This window comes from Lissotriton helveticus, chromosome 1_2, assembly GCF_964261635.1.
Source record: "Lissotriton helveticus chromosome 1_2, aLisHel1.1, whole genome shotgun sequence".
Classification (NCBI taxonomy): domain Eukaryota; kingdom Metazoa; phylum Chordata; class Amphibia; order Caudata; family Salamandridae; genus Lissotriton; species Lissotriton helveticus.
Window position 1 is genome coordinate 3,380,003 of NC_136058.1, and position 16,593 is coordinate 3,396,595.

Sequence of the window (16,593 nt, forward strand, 5' to 3'; positions counted from 1 at the left end):
CTCGCTCTTCTTCCAGTCTTCTGCCTCGTCTGTGTCCCGGTTCTTCAGAAGACCTATGTGAATCAAGGACATCTGAAGAAATCTCCCTTGAAGTGAAGGAGTCACTCCACTGCATCTGCACACACTGCAACAAAGCTGACCGGTCTGCTTCTCCTGTCATTCTACGGATTTCCCAAGGCCCAGCAACACAGGTGGTGATTCTGCAGCTCCCTAGAGGCCTGACCGGTCTTCCCTGCAATTTGGAGTACAGTATCCCTCGTCTGAGTCGCTGGGACCAAACCCTGTGCAATTAATCGACTTGCAGTTGCCAAGGCCTGTTAGCTTTGCACTCCAAAGGTCTTCGAGCTACAAGAAGCTCCAGCCTCCAGCACCTCATCCCTTGGAGCTCAGCGTCCTCACTGCATCCCTTGCACCGTGGGCCTTCATCTTTGTTGAGCTGTCCGAGGCCCTCGTGCAGCTCCTGTGCTTTTGGCCTGTGGGTCCTCTTGATGGTCTTCCTTTGCTTCAGTGGGCTCCCCTGCTTGTTCAGGGCCAGCCCTGACTTTCCTGCACTTACTATGCCTCTTTTCGCTTTCCACACCAGTTGCATCTACCAAGGCTTGTTGGTGCTACCGCAGGACAACGACCACCTAGACACCAAAATCAGACGTGGGACAGCTTGTGCCAGCGCCTGGTCTTCACAGCTGCAGCGGCATGGTCATAGTCTTCACTCCTGAACCTCCTAACATCGGTGGGCATTGTGCTTCCGTGCCTCATGGTCACCTCCAAATAGCATAGACTCTGTGCCCTCTGCTGGCAGGTTGTCCTCTTTAAGAATCCACCCTTAGATTCCACCGGACATCTTCCCAAATTTATCCAGAGCCTTTTCTCCAATGTCTTTTATTGTCATCTACGGCAGGTTGCAACATCACTTCACCCCTATGCACCCAGCTTCCTTGGGTCAGGTAACCGGATTACTGGGGCATCGACGGTGCGGTGGCTCTAAAACCTTCTGTCCTCTAAAGGGTTTCTTCTTGGTCCTCTGGGGAGGGTCCTTCTTTAACTCCTACAGCGCTACCGCGTTTTCCCGCTGTGCGCTGAAGAAGTAGAAAAAGGCTTGTTCATGACAAAGCCAGCTCGTCATGAGCGCACCATAGGTAACGCCCATGACGAGCTGGCTTTGTCATTAGCGTGGAAGTGGTTAAAACTGCATCCGCGACTTCTCCATATTCTTTCATTAGGCATGCAGCGGTGTTTCCACTCTGCACACAGCCTCTGTGGGGTTTCTAAGTACTACCGTGGGTGGTTCCTTGGTCCCCCAGCTCATCTGAGTCGTCTGGTCCAAGTCCCGTTCTGCCTTGCAGTTCGCATTTTACTTCCGTAGTATATGGTTTGGTCTCCCCCTGGAGACTAGTGTATATTTGAGCTACTTACCTGATTGTTTTGAAGTATTCTTGTGTTTATTGTTGATATCCCCAGGTAGGAGATATACAAATGTGTTAAGGATTGTGTTGCATAATAAATAGACCTATTTTCATAAACACTTTATGGTTCTTTTTTATCTAATCTACACTGTTGATTAAATGTTGTAAAACAAGCTGCTTTACACTCCTTCAAGATAAGCTTCAAGGCTGCTCTGCACAGCTACCACTTTAAAAGTTTTCTATGGCAATGAAGACCAGTAAAATAAAATAAGGGTTACCTGGATTAGTGCAAGGTACATCACTCCATTGAGTGTGCACCATATACTAAGGCAGCCACCTAACTTTCAAGCAAGAAAATACACTGCAAATTATCTTCCTAATATACGATCATTACTAATGTAATAGTTTATTATTTCTAACCTGTAGATGTATTTTTATACAGAAAGAGCAATGGGTAGATATGTTCTTCATGACATCAGAAAAGAATGTAGTCTTTAATTACAGAGTTGGAAAGTAGGTCTCAGCAGATTAGTTTCAGGACATTAGGATTCACACATCTGTGGAAAAAAGCAACACAACATATGAACATCTTTTTAATACAATTACTGAGTATAAGCACCCCTTAACGAGAATTCTAACTGATCTTTACTAAGAAGGAAAATGGGCACATAAGATTCAAATTAGGAGACAACTTATTCTGGAAAACACAGGGTTTTTTCAGAACAATTTATCTAAAACTAGATGGGTCACACAAAGCCATATGCAAGCCAAATTTTCTACAACCATTGACTTAATTTTCTGTAGCCAAAATTGAACACAGGAATGATTTGTAATGACTGGTGACATGAAAGTACAGTACCAATACGCAGCTCTATAGGTACATATTCCAATATTGAATATGGCCTATTTAACCTGAAAATACTAATTACTATTCTATGGGTTATAACCAGATGTATTTAATTTTATTTAAGATTTTTGTAAAGCGCTAAAAAGCACCTTCAGGTAGCCTTAACGCTTTTGATAATGGGTATGTACATGAGAAGCGGGTTGCAGAAAGGTTCATTGCAGGAACCCAATGATGTGGGAAACAGATACTCCAATAACAGAGAGGATGAGTTTCAGAAGATAACCCTAAGAAGATGACAATACTTTACAGACAGCAGTGAAGGGAAAGCAGGTCTTGGGAATATGACTGGGGAGCACTGAAGACCAAGCTGGAGAGAGCTGTAGGAGAGATGATGGTTATATGAAAAGCAGACCAAGGTGGGTCTTTAAAGATCTTCTGAATTGGAGCATGTCATTTTTCAGTCTAAGATGTAGTGATAGGAATGCCACAGGCAAGACCTGCGGACTGGAGTTTGCCACCATGTCTGTTGCATCAACACTGTGGCATGGTAGTAGATTCTGATTGGTGGTATTAAGGCTTCTGTTCAGGTAGTAAATGAAATGATTTTGTACAATAGTTGACCTAATAGGCATGTAACATTGTATTTATGAAAACAGTGCCCTCTAGGCAGTTTCTTTTACTGGTGTACAATGGAGGGATGTCAAACCAGGATGCTGTTCTTTCAGACAACGGGTAAGATGCATAGTTTGAAACAGTGAAGCTTTGAAAGAGGTGATAAAGATAAATGTAGCGACTATTACAACAATCAAAACAGAACATTACCACAACTAGCTGAAAGAATAGTTTCTGAGAACAGAGCATCGGCAGAGACCCTTTTAGCAGATACAAACTGTGGAATTGTGTTTTGGACACTGTATTGATTGGGGGTAAGTTACTCATTTTTTTACAGGCTACCCTATGAGATCCCAATGAAAAAGAACTTCCAATAAGTACACACGAGCACCTGCGCCTACATCCAGCAGAAAATGTTGCCTCTTTTGGCTTAGAATCAGTTGAGGAAATCTTGCCATTTAAATTCAATTGCATTAGCTTTACTTTTGCTGCACGCAACAGAACTCACCACCTCCTTCCAAAAATACTCACTATGGGTACCATTCAAATCAGACTTACAATATGCCTTTCTCAAATAGATCATGCTAGACAGACCATCTGATGTCATCATGTACCTATTATAGCACCACCACCATATAGGAGGAAAAGTGGTACCAAATCAACAACACACCCATTTATAGATCTTAGAACTCTCAGATAAAGTTACATTTAAAACATTACACCCTGATGCACACATTACATCATAATTACCTGAAGTGTGATGCACAAATAGAACACTATACTCTGGCTAAGCAATGGACCAATTCGTCTACAGAAAAAAGCAGGAAATTCTTTTGGCCCTTACCCATGTGCTTAAGACACTACAATGATCTCCCTAGATCGAACACAACTTAACTTCATACTAACCTACACCAAAGTTCACAAAACCAAACTCCAACAAATAATAGATACAACCGATTGAAAGACTTCCCTGTGCCACTTGAAGAGATTCCCAGAAAGAATATGCTACCGCGCCATAACAATGATAGCACAACATAAATGCAAACAACATGACAATCTAAGAGACGGTGAAAGTTTGTAGACTCAAAATGGACTCAAAACATTATAGTACTCAAGCACAGAAGCAGTATGAAGGTCAAGCCAATACAAGCGATCACACAGAAGGCAATGATTATACCTATTCTAGGGTCTGTCAGAAAGCCAGCAGTACTTTCATGGACTGGAGTTATACCCTTTCCTTTTATCCTCCTGTGATTTAGACTAAGAAGTTGTATTACTGTTAAACACAATTCCATATATAAGTATTGCTTGAGACATCATTACTTCCCCCCATTTACATTTGTTGTCTCAACTTCGTTAGATATCGGACTGTGTGTTATCCTCACTGAGCTACAACCTTTTTTTTCCTTTTATATATGATTGTATATTGTACATAACCATGTTGTACACTACATTGGACACCTGTATCAGAGATTACCAAAAACGTATACTGTTTATAAACGGTTTTGTTTCTCAAACTTTAATTAAACTATATAAACAATAAAAATAAAAAAATATGGTCAAGCCAAACCTACTTCTTTAAAATAAGTTCATTTACTCAAATGTAAAGTACATTACAACTATAAACCAAACTACTGTAATCAAGCACACGGAATACCCTTAGCCAATGTTATAGCTGGTTAAGTCTCTTTTAGTTGGCTGAGTTGAGCAGGGTCTTCATACTTAAAACTGCACTGATAAAAAAACATGCTGTGGATGAGGTTACTCCAATGGAAAGTGTTAGCAAGTGTCCTGAAATCATGGAGGCTAGTGCAATTTTACCTCCACCACCACAAACAAGCAAAAGCTAAAGTAGCAAAAATGTCGTCTTTCCCAGACAAGACATGCACTGCCGTACATTTCTGCCTCCAGCCAGTCTGTTTTGTGGGACACAAAACCACATGCATGTTGCATTATTTGCCTACTGTTGCCTGGATGAAAAGTGCTTTAGGTACAGCTGGGCTAAGACAGGAACAAATGTCACACTGGTGTCCTACCCATATCAATGGAATTTGGGAAATAAATAAATTTCCTAAATAAAAATGTACTTCATGGCCGTTATGAAAGTGTTTTTTTCCAACTAACAAGGACAGTATAATTGCCTGGGAGAAAATGGTAGGCAGGAAGATACCACCTGAAACAAGAAACAGCAAGGTTCCCTGGAACCTAAAATAAGGAAATCAGCTTGTCCAGAAGAGTGAAGAAATGAGGGCAACGAGGGGCTTTCTGGACCAGTCTTGTTTGATAAGGACAGCAGCTTACCAAGTGCTTTGTGACTCCTATTAGCAAGATACTAGTGGCCGTCTTGGTAAGATTTGAGCCACGACCTGGTTATAGCGCACCCGAACATAGACTGTGCGGTACTGGGAGGATAAGAGCTGCCTAGGGTGAGAATTCCTGCTATGAGTTTGGCCTCTTTTATTCCACGGTAAGGAGGAGAAAGATCAGAGCCATTTAAGAGTTGTGTAGGTTCTGCTCAGGCTGCCCTCTTTGGTTGCTCTTCCAATATTTATCTGGCTCCTTTTCTATAGACGTACATCGGTGGGCTTAATTCTGCTCATTACAGAAACCATGACTATTGCTCCAACTGTTATTTCTTCCAACTACCGAACAGTCACTCACTTGGCCTTACATCTACCGTAAAAAGGTTATACAGTCTGTCTGTTGGACTTCATGTGCCAAGCTCTTAGTGGTAGGCACACAAAGCACTTTGATCTGATGCCTCTCTTACAGCAGGTACTCTTTAGATGCCAGTAAGCATGCAACAATGCTGATGCCCTCCCACCCAACAGTATTGAATGTTATAGCACAGGTGGCAACATAGGCGCAAACTTCCAATAGACGATATTAAAAGGACCACTCTGTTTACATTCAACACGGTACAGCTATGCCACATAGTTGCCTATTGCTGTGCATAAAACAGAACTTGCCACCATGTCAGGCCACACACCAACATCCAAACAAATGCATTGAACAGAATGCCAACACACCCTACACAGCCCAGACTTAACAGCAATCACGTCGTCCACCCCAATGTCAAAATCCCACGTATATTTGGCTTACTTAAACAGAACACGCTGGGCAGTCTCTATAAAGCACTCATGCACAACTGATCGCAGCAAAACTACTAACCGGATTGCAGAAGAGAGAACACTTTACTCCAGTCAAGCATTGCCAACCAATCGCCCTCTTCAGTGGAAAAATATAAAATCCTTCTGCACACCCACCCATACACGTAGGACACAATGATCTCATAAGATTGAACACAACTTCTCATCACATTTAACCATGTAAACCAGTTTTATATTAATTACAGATTTACAATATAGAACTGCACTACCTCAAAGCATTAGTAACTTTAACATATCCATTCACAATTCAAATCTCCATCACGCATGAGTACTCAACATTCAAAAGTGGCTCATATTTCTTCAAATTTTTATCGAATTTAAACTTCAAGGATTAATAAACTTATTTGGGAATACAACAATCTTTATTGTATTACATGTGAATAAAAATCTGGGCAGTACATCCTCCTATATGAGCAATTCAATGCATCAACATTGTATACACAATGTCAGCAATGTATGCTTCTTAAATGACTGTTTAACAAGGAATGGTGCTAAAACTGACAACTGAACGAATTACTTAAAGGCACATTATAGGATGCCAGCTCTTTATATGGTACACCAAAAAGAGTGTATGCCGTGCAGAGTCCAGGTATTCCCTTAATAGCAGACAGGGGCTTGCTCTAGCAATCCCAAGGGGCTCTTTTAGGGGGTAGTGTGGGTGAGCAGTCTTAGGCCTATCACAGAGGAGTGTTAGACACCTACAAATACACACAATAATCAACAAATGATGCACACGATTCAATAAGGAGATCCACACTAATTTATAAAAAAAGAACACATATCTTTATATATGTTTGGACACCAGAATCAATAAGATCAGACAAGTACATTTTTCAAGGGAAATACTTCTGCATTTAAAAAGTAGACATTGATTTTTTTCTGAAGTTGCAATGTTAGCCAATGGGAGGAAAAACAAGTATGGCATTCAGGTACAGTACAGTGACTTACGAATCCAATCTCGTGGACTTAAGGTTAGTATGGGGCAAGGTCCAAGGCAGTACTAGCAGGTCACCTCTGGCAACACAGGGCGGCTGCGTGCAAAGTTACTTTCTAGCGTCGGGTGCCCAATGTTACCCTACAAGGCTCGGTCCGGTTGAAAATAGGCTGCAGGATTAGACTGGGAAACCAGTCGGTCGTAATCACAAGGGGGAGTCTTCTCCACAGGCCGGGGCAAAGGTGACTTTAGGCATCAGATTTTCGTCATCAACACAAAAAAAAACAGGTTTCTTAGGCGCTTTTTATTAACTTTCCAACTTTCATCAACGTGTGTGAATTACTGCCATTTGCTAAGTTATACTACTCTATTTTTATATATATTTTCATAGTAGTCACACTACGGGTAGTCGCCTTTCTTTTAAAAACAATTTTTACAGAAGACAGTCATCCAATAACAGGGTTACTTCAAACTAGCCTGATGTAAACCCCGCAATCACAAACTGTGGGAAATAATACAAAAAATGTGAAAAAGACTAAATTACCCCTCACGTGCGCACCAATGGCATAGCTGGTTGGTACTCATTAGATTTTTGTCACCAGGAGAACTTGCGGTAGAGAGAGCCAATAAACTGAGGCTGCAGGCAGCGTCGGAGAGTTCACAAGCGGCAAAACATAAGTGAACTCTATTAAGGGCTTGGGGACCACACTGACAGCGGTGGTCAACTTCAGCTCGTACTAGGAAGCGTGGGTGCAGAGGTGCTTGCAGCATCAGACTTTTGTGGTTCCGGAGTCCCTCAATCTTCTTTGGGGTGCCTGCAGGATGCAGTGGAGCAGAGCCACTGCTCCACGGGAGTCCTTGAGTGTTTATTGGAGGCGGGCAGTCCTCCCAGGCTTTGGAGGCATGACAGCTTGAAGGACGAGAAGACGTTGGTGCAATTCGATGACGAAACAGCAGACAGGCCAGCAGGGCTGGGGCCAAGTCTTTGCTTTGGCGGCTCTTCATTGTCCTTCTTCATAGGTCGATAAGATCTGATTATCTGGTGCCAGAGTTCCCCTAAATACAGAATTTAGTGGCATCAGGGGAGTGTAGGGTAGTAGCCAATGGGCTACCTACCCTTGGGATCACTACGCCCCCTATATGACCACTTCCTGGGGGAGTTGGACATAGCCCGGACCCAGAATTCATGATTTTGCCATTACCAATATGGCTACCTTTGAAAAGCTGTGTCTACTTCAGGTTACATCACCTTAGTGGTGGTACTAGTTTGGGGGTGGGCACTCTGGTGGCAGGCTGACGAAAGCCAGTCAGTCAGCAAAAAGGGCTGGAAGCTTTACAGGGGGCACCTCAAAGGTGCCCTTTGTGTTCATGTATTACTAAATCAAACACTGGCACTAGATACCAAACATCCCTCTTTTCAGTGAAGCCATCATGTAGCTGGGAGAACTTGTTTTCACCAGTATCCAGCAAAGGATCATATCTGTGCATGCAGATATGTCCTCACATGTAGCTTAGGGACCCTGACTTGGGGCTGTATTGCCTGCTGTAGGGGTGACTTACTAATATTAAATGCAGTGTTAGAGGAAATGGCACTCAAGGATGGGTGTCATGTGCCATCACAATTCATGCTGCAGCCCTTAGGGACCCTCATTAGTTCCTCAGGCCCTAGGTATCAGGGGCACCATTTACTGGGGACTTACAGAAGGTACAAAAGATTTTGCCAACTGGGGAAAAACAATTGCAGTTTTGGCAGGGATGTTTAAGGGGGACAGCATGTGGGAAAGGATATAGTGACCAGGCACCCGAGATTGTCAAGGCCAGTCCTACCAGACAGCACAAGGTTGTCTGAGTTCAAAACAAAGAATGAGAGCTTGTAGGGAGGGGCCTACAGCCTGTCAATTGCTTATCGTAGGTTGGCTTGTCACTCAATTCCCTGCTTCTTTTTCTATGGCTTTCCTTATACCAGCTTGTCATTCTTGTGGTTGTCCTTCCCCTAAAGCATAGCCTTCTTACCATCTCTTTGACTGGCTGGCTGCTATCCTTCCAGTTATCTCTTTTATGGAACTACTATTTACTTTTTGCTTAAGCACTCCATGATAGTTGTGTTTTTCAACTATCTTCCTTGTGAGCTTCTCTACCCTACAAACAACACCCACCAAATTCCATGTTGCAATTTCTCTCGTGTGCTTCTCTCCCCACTAAACTCCCAGCCTCCCCACTGCTCAGTATTGCCATCTTGCTCATGTGTTTCTACCCAGTCTTTCTCTTCCTCCTATGCTGCTTTCCCCTTCTTCTGTTCACTCCACAATGATTCCCCCATACGTGCTCCAGCATTGTTTTACGCTCACATTCTTTTTTATTATATATTTTTGTTTTTTGGGGTTTAAGGGTGGGACTTGGCAGCAAGTCGTGCCAGCCCCTCTTGAAAGGAAGGGGGGAAGTGAGGGGGCTCTTGAGTTCCTAGAGAACAAGAGTTAGCACAAGTCCCACCAAGCATTCCGTGATGATATAGCTCATTTCAACTCTTCCCTCAAACAAGGTAAGTCCCCAGACTGTCTAAACGTTTGCCAAACCTTTTCTTTTAAATGAACAATCATTTGACCCTGTTGACCTTAATATATTCCGCCCAGTCTCCCCATCCGTTGTTAGGTAAGGGGACTGAAAACTTTGAAGCATTACAATTGTCATCTCACATCCACACAAACAACCTCCTTGAAACTCTCCAATCTAGCTTAAATCAGGGTCACAGCACCAAGACTGTAATTCTGCAGATTATGGATGGCGCCCACTGGTTCTTTGACACTGGAAAAGTAGGCTTTCCTGTTCACCCTCATTTCCGCAATGCATTTGGTACAGTCAACCATCATACTCTGATAAATACCCTGAGGAATCGAATGGGAATTGAAGGTGCAGTCCTTAACTGGTTCATCTATCTGACAAATCGTTCTCAAGTAGTGAAAAAGTTATCTCTGTCGTGAAGCCAGTTAGACTGCAACAAGGGGTACCCCAAGCCCGATACCCTCTCCAACCCTATTTAATCTCTAAATTGTACCTCCTGTGTGACCCTTCAGAACTCAGGGATCCTATTTCACCTGTACGCTGACACCCAGATCTACTTGAAGGTTGCACCCCAGGACAACATCACCCTCATATCCAGCACTTTGATAGGAATTCAGTCATGGATGCCAAATTATCGCCTTAAACTAAACCCTCCAAAAACTGAATTCCTTCATGTGCCTCCGAAGATATCTGTGCAAGATAGGATGAAATTCCTTCCTGCTTTGGAGCACTAACACTCCATTTTTTTACAATGCCAAGTCATTATGCTTCACTATTGATTGCTGATTCAACCTCATATCACTGCACCTGGTTCCAACTAAAGATGCTCTGGAAGGTGGGAGGGGCGGGCGGGAGAAACATTCAGGATGCTCATCCCATAACAGGACCCAAAATCAGTTGTACTAGCACATAGGATCTTCCTCCTCTCAGGCATCCCCAAAGTTCACTTATGCTTACTCGGAACAGGTTTCTACATGATGCAGCCCGTTTTATTACTGGTCACAAGAAATTTGACATAGTTCCTATCCTGATGTCCCTCCAGTAGCTGCCATTAGAGGCAAGAGCCCAAGGTACCCAAGGTACTCCACTCCCCTTTGCCTGCCCACCTAACTGGAAATCTGTGTGCGTAAAACTGATCTCAAGAAATGCTCAATCCCTTCTCCGGGAGGGCCCACCTTCAACCGACCTGGATAATAAATGTACCAGTCATGTACCGCCACAAGATTTTGGAACTCTCTCAGTAGCTCTAAAATATATTCCTTCCATTTTTATTGCTTCAGCAATGCTTGTTTGTCAAGGTTCTAGTAAGCGGTCCGAAAAGTCTGCCAAAACGGCGGATTAGATACAGTTCATGTGAGAAAGGCGTGTGCACAAATCAGCTGCGTCACAAACCACCATTTGTCTGTGCCTCGCATCAGATTTCAAAGGCTACCGCTCCCCAGCCCGCCGCATCAGACTTCAAAGGAATGCGCTCCCCCGCCACAGCAATGCCGAGAGCTTGATCCCATTTGGCACTCCACAGTTTTAAAACTGAATCCATGGCTTTCTATCTGTGAAATGTGGCATTTTGCTGCAGAGTAAAACATCTCTCCAAGTCCTCTTGTTAACCCCTATTTGAATTAAAATGCTTCCTATTGATTGGCAGATCCGCCCCATTCTCCTTGTGTACTATGGAGATGAATAATAAGACTCCACACCTCGTTAGCCTTCATTTTTTCCTGTATGGTCAGAATTCTACAAAAAAATCCTGTGAATCACTCATAAAACAGTTCTTTGCTACTAACCCTCTTGTCTCCATGAAAAACGTGTGATTCTAGCTGCTTTTCTTCACAGCACCAGAAGTAAATTCGAAATGCTACTTTAATCACTCAAAATAAGGAATAAAAAAAAAAACAAAAAAAAAAAGCTTTCACCCGCAAAGCCGTAAAACTTTGAAACTGTCAGCATGCATCTATCGGATTGTCCCCAGTTCCCTCGGCAGGGCATTGTAAACCTTTCTTTGCAAGCCCTTCTTTGCTCTGGAATGTTCTGCTAATGTGCATTTCTCTGTAAATCTCTTGGTTATGTTGCATGTTACCTCTGTTTCTTTACTATTGCATCACGCTTTGCTGATCGTGAATCACCGTCATGTTATTTATATAAGGCACATTAATGAATACAAAAATCAACAAACATTTCACACACCCTCACTCACCCTCATCCCCCTCACAACCCTCTCAGCCTCACCCCCCACACACACTGACCCCTCACCCACCTCCTCACCCCCTACCCCTCACAACCCCACCCCACCACCTCACACCCCCTCACCCTCACCCGTCACACACCCCTCACCCCCCTCACCAGCATAGCATAACAAAACATAGCATAGCATAACAAAACACAGCATAGCATAACAAAACACAGCATAGCATAACAAAAAAGCATAGGATAGCAAAACATAACAAAACAAATCATAGGATAGCAAAACACAAAGCATAGCATAACAAAACATAGCATAGCAAAACATAGCAGAGCATAACAAAACAGCATACCATAACACAAAGCATAACAAAACATAGCAAAACACAACAAAACATAGCATAGCATAACAAAACATAGCATAGCATAACAAAACATAGCATTGCAAAGCATAGCAAAACATAGCATAACAAAACATAGCATAGCAAAACATAGCATAGCAAAACATAGCATAGCAAAACATAGCATAGCATAACAGAACATAGCATAACAGAACATAGCATAACAAAACAGCATAGCAAAACACAACATAGCATAGCATACCATAACAAAACAGCATACCATAACACAAAGCATAACAAAACATAGCATAACACAACAAAACATAGCATAACAAAACATAGCATTGCAAAGCATAGCAAAACATAGCATAACAAAACATAGCATAGCATAACAAAACATAGCATAACAAAACATAGCATAACAGAACATAGCATAACAGAACATAGCATAGCATAATAAAACATAGCAAAACACTACATAGCATACCATAACAAAACACAACAAATCATAGCATAACAAAAACGTATAGGATAGCAAAACTAAACATAGCATAGCATAACAAAACATAGCGTAGCAAAACAAAGCATAACATAATAAAACAAAACATAGCATAACATAGCATAACAAAACACAGCATAACAAAACACAGCATTACAAAAACACAGCATAACATAGCATAACACAGCATAACATAGCATAACATAACAAAACAGCATAACATCAAAGCATAACAAAACAGCAAAACAACAAAAAATAGCATACATAACAAAACAGCATTGCAAAGCATAGCAAAACATAGCATAGCAAAACATAGCATAGCAAAACATAGCATAGCAAAACATAGCATAGCACAACAAAACATAGCAAAACACAACAAAACAGCATAACAAAACACAACACAACAAAACATAGCATAGCAAAACAAAACAGAATAGCATAGCAAAACATAGCATACCAAACACAACATAACATAGCATAATAAAACACAACAAAACATAGCATGGCATAACATAGCATAACAAAACACAGCATAACAAAACACAGCATAACAAAACACAGTATAACAAAACACAGCATAACAAAACACAGCATAACAAAACACAGCATAACAAAACACAGCATAGCATAACAAATCAAAGCATAACAAAACAAAACATAGCATAGCATACAGCATCACTCCGCACCACCAAGGCATCACTCATGGGCACCACAACATCACTATGCGCTACCACAGCATCACTGAATGCCACACCATCACTCGTTTCGCCATCACAACATCACTCAGCGCCACCACAGCATCAATCTGTGCAACTATTCAACAACAACTGGTCCACATATGTTCTCAATGTTTCAAGCTTTATTACAAATGTAATAAAAAGATGTTAATATTTCACTTCTGTTCTTGGATTTTCGTCACAATAAAATACACTGAACATAATCTTCACAAAAGTTATTTACAAATCTATAAGTTAGTGCCTTTATAAATTACAATAACTATCATCTAAGTATTAATTATTGAAAAAAAATTAAAAGCCTTTGTTATTTGTAATATCAATACATGTAAGTCACGTAAATACAACACATATTGCATTACAAATGCTATAGGTGTCACATTTGCGAAAGTTATAGCTATTGGCTTTGTAAATGACAAAGCTATTAATTTCGTTATTTTCAAAAACAAAACATAAAAAATATGTCATTTACAATACCAATAGCTCAAACTTTCCTAATGCGATACCTATTGCATTGCAAATGCTGGTTTCCATTATTGTATCCCAAATTTACTTCTGCATGGATTGTTTGGAACTGTAGTCGCATACCACCTATAACCCACGTACTGTAGATCACCTGCTTTTGATCCTTCCTAGGTTGTATCTCTAATGTACTCATACGACTGTTTGGGGACTGTTTTCTTGTAAAGCGCTCTGATGCCTCCAGGCCATGTCCACACTATATAAAATCAATGCCAACATGTTGAATGGCCGTAGGAAAGTTCTCAATCAACTGGTTGTTGCCTGCCTCAAAAAGCGACTTATAAAAAGGTAAGTTACATCTTTCATTTTTCCGAATTTAAAACTACAAAAAGCTTGTATATAAACTGTCTTTTAAAAATGAAATGTTTATTTCATGCTCACTCCCCCCCCCCCCCCCCCTCCCTTTAAAAACACTCACCTCACGACTGTGTTATTGCTTACATTATACATTATATTACATTACATTATACAAATAAATACTCCACCACTTCAAAACCTCATTAGGAGCCACGGGGTGCATGGTGTCTTGAGTGGCCGGTCAGAGGTGGTGGTGGGCAGGGAATCTCTGCTGTACCAAGGGTCTCCGCAGCCACTGAAACCGCAGGTATCTTGAGCAGGTGAATCGTAGTGGTGACAATTGCTCTTTTGCCTGCCTCCGTTAACGTTTGTAAATTTAGCGAGTGACATCGATTGACCCTCCGAAAGACATCGCGCTACACGAGTGTAGTCAGCTGCCGGCGTACCATGCCCCAATGACCCTGCGCAGGTGAAAGCCCCATCACCTAACTCACATCTACACTTACCTTCGCTCAGCAGCAGAGCAGTCAGTCCGCTTCAAAAAGTAACGCCCGGGTGACCTGTACCGCTTGCAAGTACTTCCGGCAGGGTAGACGGGACAGTCCTGTGCATAAAAGATCACAACACCTCACTGGGGCCGTGCACGTACTCTCTTGTGACGTTACTTAGAGTCTCCCTGCCGGGATCGCGATCCTACACATACAAAACACCCTATTTAGTGACGTAACGTCTCTCCTGCCTCCTCGCGCTCACCCTGCCGCTTCCCAAACGGCCGAGCAGCCAGTTGCCAGTTAACATTCCCAGGAGTCACAAGCTGGTCGTACAGCCACTGCGCATGCGCGAGAAACGACCCAAACCTTAAGAGATACAAATTTGCGTCTTTCGGTTGAGCCAATTGAGAGGGTAGAAAGAGCTCTTGGTTTCACTAAACAGGCGTTGATTGGCCGGAATAATGAATGGGCCCAGGACTCCTGTTCCTTTCTTCATTCAACAGAGAGAGCTCAGAAGGGTGGAGTACGAGGTTAAAGAGCAGTTTCTCGTCCGGGTGTGTTCAAACTGAGTCAGAAGTTGGCGGTACAGTGGAGACTCCCGTCACTGGATTTTCTTCTTCGATAACAAAGGATAATTATTCGAAAAGTGGCTTTCCAGCTAAGAAAAATGCACAAGTCTTTAACTGGTGCTCATGTCAAAGCACTCCCATGCCTTCAGATGGAATTCGCGCTACATAAAAGTGGGAAAATAGAAAAAACAAGCATTGGCAATGCCAACATGTCTCGCCTTTGGGAGCTTATCAGGATTTAGTAATGCAGTACTCTATCTGGGTGCTAAAACATTTTGTGTTATTTTATGTGCTACTGGTGAACGGGCAGACACACCTACGGTTGGGCTTTTGTGCTATATAATGAACACTGGAAATCCAATTTATCCCCAGATCAACCGAAATGTATTTAAAATATTGACTATAAATAATGTTATTGAAATATTGCCTTCACTAACTGCACCATGTGGTGATGCATTGAAATCAAATCTAGATTGATTGGTGGCAGTAGTGATATGATGATATTGTATTTGTATAAAAATGGCGCATCGTGTATTTAACAAGACAAGCCAAAATATATCATATGATGTTCAATATCGTAAAAAGGCAGTAATTTATCGGTACCGTAATGAGAGTATAAATCATACATAAAGTAGGCAGATGCTAAAATGTTCTTTTAAAAAAAAATTCTCTATTATTTTCAATTTTGTGTATGTGTTCAAAATTGCCATTTTGCTGCGGGACCATATTCAATGGAACTTTCCTGTGGTTTTCGTTCTTTTTGACATAGAGTAAACAATTGTAATTGAAATACAAAAAATACGTTTGTGAAAGCAGTGATATTAGGTTAAAATACAGGTTGACTTTTTAGGATGTTATCTTCCTATTGTAAATGTGATTTTTTTTAAAACATGTTATTTGGGCTATATTGTAATTCAGGCTACTAGCCAGACACAGATTTTCATTACTGAGCTATATCACAGCAGGCCTGTCTCCATTCTACCTGGAGCACCAAGTCAACATGTACAAAGTGTGAGCATTCTATAGTGAAGTATTGGCCCTTCTTGGATGCCACATAATGACGATGGCAAACGTAACCGGAAGAAGCAACAGTGTGGAGGGTGGGTACTTTAAAAGTAAATAAGGCAAAAATCGAGTGACTCTCCCAAACTCTCCACTCTTAAAAACAAGCATTTGCAATGCAATAGGACTTGCATTAAAGCAAGACCTATTGCATTGCAAGCAGAAATGCAGGTGGATGGGGGCAAGGGGGCAAGAAGGAGGGGGAGGGGGTAGAAGTCACAGAAAGAAAAGAGTGCTCATGCAACACTCAAAGTAAAGGGGCCAATAACCACGGAAGGATAGAAATGACGACATGGCATAATAAGGCAGGACTAACAAGCATCATTATCAATCAGAAGACAGAATTTACGAAGTTCAAACACCGAAGCCAATGAA

General features: G+C 41.8%; 1 protein-coding gene across 4 annotated transcripts in view; it reads right to left on the minus strand.

The window, feature by feature from the left end:
- The window catches only part of GPSM2 (G protein signaling modulator 2), a 409,855-nt gene extending 394,696 nt beyond the window's left edge, over positions 1–15,159 (minus strand). The window contains exons 1-2 of one of the 4 annotated variants that reach the window (XM_078668286.1): positions 14,603–14,920; positions 1,824–1,960 (exon numbers count right to left, since the gene is read on the minus strand). The gene's annotated coding sequence lies outside the window, so the exon portion shown is untranslated. Of the gene's footprint in view, positions 1–1,823; positions 1,961–14,602 lie in introns of those variants that run through there. The other 3 variants (XM_078668278.1, XM_078668295.1, XM_078668303.1) reach the window with 3 other exon arrangements.
- Positions 15,160–16,593: the final 1,434 nt, after the last annotated feature.